The 3,852-nt window shown below is 41.2% G+C and overlaps 1 pseudogene; it reads right to left on the reverse strand.

The window, feature by feature from the left end:
• Nucleotides 1–3,416: 3,416 nt before the first annotated feature.
• Nucleotides 3,417–3,537, reverse strand: LOC115029923 (annotated as a pseudogene).
• Nucleotides 3,538–3,852: the final 315 nt, after the last annotated feature.

Raw genomic sequence — 3,852 nt, forward strand, 5'->3', positions numbered from 1 at the left:
GACATTTCCACACTTGGTTTTCCTGGGTACTACATCCACTGTTTGTGGTATGTTCAGCCACGGGTCTTACAATTCATCGATTTCTGGTGGGCAACCAAGTGCGATAACAATTGCCTGTTTTGTTTGGAGGCCTCTAGGTCCTCCCTGATCAACAGCTCATAGAGGGGTATCCAACAACTGTTACTAGCATTTTAGTTTAAGAAACTCTGGGTACTGGGTAAATAAAGGGTATTTACAATCAAACCTTTTTTTTAATTTTTAATTGTGGATTTTAATAGACTTAGAAATAGATTTCTGTATATCCTTTTCATAACCTATACTTCTGCTTAATTCTTTCCTCTCTACTCTCATTTAACTTGTGTTCTATTATCCATCCTCTACCACTCTTAGAGGCTTTTTCCCTTTTTCCATGATCCTTTCTTACTTCCTGGCCTCTATAAACACTTCAAATTAAATATACAAATCCAAAAATTCAAAACTAAGATCTTCATATGAGAGAGGATACACAGTGTTTGTCTTTCTGGGGCTGAGATGTATTAGTCAGTATATTTTTTATATCTACTCATTTTCTTGTAAAATTTAATAATTTTGTAGCTAAATAAAATTCCATTGTATGCATGTACCATATTTTCAGGATATTGATTATTTCATGCTTTCCATATATGAAGTCACTGAATTGATTAGTACAGACATCATTAAGATCATATAAAACACAGGCAACTTTTTCTTGATGGAGTGGGAATTACTGAGCCCCTCTGAGCAAGAATGAGATCTTGAAGAATTAAAGCATGTGAAAGAAAAGAAAAATGACTAATGCCATTCAGCAGTCCTCTGTAGATAGCTAGGATAAATCCTATTTCTGTCCCTAATAGGTGCCTTTCTTACATTTTTATGTAACTCAAGGATGCCTTATATTTTCCCAAATGATCAAAAGGACTTTCAGTTAGTCTTCCACTTCCCTGTCAAGAAGAAAGTCTTAGATTAAACTCATTAACTCCAAAGTATTAGCAGCTTAATTAAAATGCAAATCCTACCCAAAAAGATTTACATGTCAATGAAAAGGAAGGAAGAGGATAATTCCTGATTTAGACACATAAGGAAGGACTTGTAGTATCTCAAGAATTAGAAGTACTATTTAAGGGCAAGGATGTTTTAATATCCATGTTACAAACCACACTATCAGAAACTGACTTTGAAACTCTTCATTAAGGGCAAAATGGCCAACTAGAAGCCATGTTGGAGCAAGTGGCTGATTACAGTTTGAGGAATAAAGAGTATTGGCAGATCTTATCATGCTACCTGGTACTCCTCCAGTTCTCCAAGAGACGTCAGTCAACACAGCAATAACCTTCTCCTAATGTTGGACTCACAAACTTCTATACGATCAGATGTGATTTGGTACTGTGACTGTAACCAAATGCAGCTGCCACCACAAGAGCAGAAATTTACCCCAGGCAAATTGGGTTACAAGACTTCCTTCGCCATGGAAAAACAGTACTGGTAAGAGTTTTACAGAACATGTTCCCACACACTACTGTCAGGGCCACCATCAGTGCCCAACAAGGAAAGCCAAAGCTGTCAGCCAAGCACAGGGCCACCATCAGTGCCCAAGGAAAGCAAAAGCTGTCAGCCAAGCACAGAGCTATACAGCCTTTGACTACCACACAACTACTGTCGAGGAATACAAACACAGAAACTTTGGCTAGATGGAGACTGCCTTAGGCATCCACAACAGAGCATAACCAAGAAGTCCATATACAAAGGAAGGTGAAAAAACACATGAGAACAAGGTTGATAAAAATCAACAGAGCACATCCTAGAACAGGATAAAGGAGAACCTACCAAAGAGACAAAAATCAATATTCAATCCAATAACTTCATTTTCATATTATCTCCACTCCACTCCCACTCTCCAGTACTGTTTTTCCATACCTTTCAGTAATTCCAGAGTCTTAGGTGTCCACCAAGTTTCCCTCTCCCCCTACTGTATTTACCATGTATAAAAAAATAAAGGAAGAGACAGTAGCAGGCCAATACTCTCCCCTGATGTTCTCTCTCTGTCTCTCTGTTTCTCTCTGTTCTCTCTGTTTTTCTTTCTCTGTTTCTGTGTGTATGTGTTTCTCTCTGTTTCTCTCTATATATCACACACACAGACACCTTTCTCCATTTTTCCTCCTTTCTTTTTCTTTTTCTCTTTCTTTTCTTTTCTTTTCTTTTTTTTTATTAGAATAGAATAGAGTTTATTTAGGGTATGGGGAGGGGAGTTGAGAGGGTAGTAGAAACAGAGAAAAGGGGGGGGGAGAGAGAGAGAGACAGAGATAGAGACAGAGACAGAGAGAGAAGAGACTAGATATGAGCATATGGAGGGGGAGGGGGAGGGGAATGGGGAAAGAGAGGGTCAGAAACAAAAAGACAAAGCAGGAACAAGAAGACAAGAGCCTCTTTCTTTTTCTAGTAACTGTTTCTCTTGCTGTTATATCCTCCAAAGCCTATAGGCTGACCTGGTTCAGGAAGTCTGGTTACAGATCTTTACTTCCTCTCTTTAGTCTACCATTGTAGAGAGAATACCTTGTGTATTGCATGGATTAAAAAGCCTATGCCTATGGCTTAGGCAGGAAATAGAGGTGGGACATCCAGTAAAGAGAAAGGATTCTGGGATAGAGCCAGACAGGGCAGGTCTGCCCAGGAAGATTTGAGAACATGAACAAATGGTACCGGGATACCTGAGTACAGGTCACAGGGCAGAATGTAGTTTAAAATAACTAGGTTACTTTTTGTTAGGATATACTCACAGAAGAACCTAGATATATGGCCAAGGTATTTGTAAATATATTTTGAGTTTGAGTCTTATTTCTGGGAGCATGGCAGACAAGTTGTTGGGTCAGCTCTCCTGTGCTCAATCTATCAGGGCTGGTTTACCCTGGTTTACTGGGCTGCCCAGGTAAGGTTCAGGGCCTACACTCATGAGTGTTCCAGCAAGTGAAGGGCAGGGACAGATCTCCAACTTTCCTGAGCCTGGGGACCAACTCTCCAGCTGTTATCACTTACTTGTTCCTCTTGATGGAGCCGGGGGTCTCTGAGTGTCTGGGGTTGTCTCAGGAGTGATCTCTGGAGTGCTGGGCCCTGCCTGTGCATTATGGCACCAGGCAGTGGTCATCTGGGGCATGATGTGCTTCCACAGACATACAAGTTGCCAGACTGGTGGTCATCTCAGGCTAACTACCTATCTAGGGCCCACTAGGTTCTAGTGGTCAATATGGGCTCAGTCCTTGCCTGGCCTGCCCGAGTGGGCCTTTGCTAGGGTATCCTGTCTCGGGCTAACTCCTGTCCATGGTCTAAGGGTCTCAGGCAGGGTTTTCCTAGTCTCTGGCTTGTTCCTTATTTGGGGAGCCCATCTTTGCCTGCCTAGCATTAGACTGGTTAGACTGTTGGTTGTCTCAGGCTTTGTAGTTCAGAACACTGAATGTAGATATAGCCTCTCTCCAATCTACCACCTCTTGCTGCACATGTGGCACCTGAAACACCTGTAGGGGCAGGTAGAAAATGTTTTTCATCAAATTATTAAAGAAATTTTTCAAAATTTAGAGAACAAGCAGCCCATGTATATAAAAGAAGCAAAGCAGGATAGGACCAGAAAAGGTGCTCCCCATGCTAGGTTATAGGAAAGGCATCCAACTCACATCACAAAGGAAACCTGCAACAGGGAAAGACAACGTTATATACAAAGGCAGTCCCAACAGAATATCTCCTGCTGTTCCAATCCAAAACATGAAAAGAAAGGAGGCTTGTACTGATGTGTTTCAGACTCTGAAATGTCACCACTACTGATTCATATCCAAAGCAAAAAATATC

This window comes from Mus caroli, chromosome 18, assembly GCF_900094665.2.
Source record: "Mus caroli chromosome 18, CAROLI_EIJ_v1.1, whole genome shotgun sequence".
Classification (NCBI taxonomy): Eukaryota; Metazoa; Chordata; class Mammalia; order Rodentia; family Muridae; genus Mus; species Mus caroli.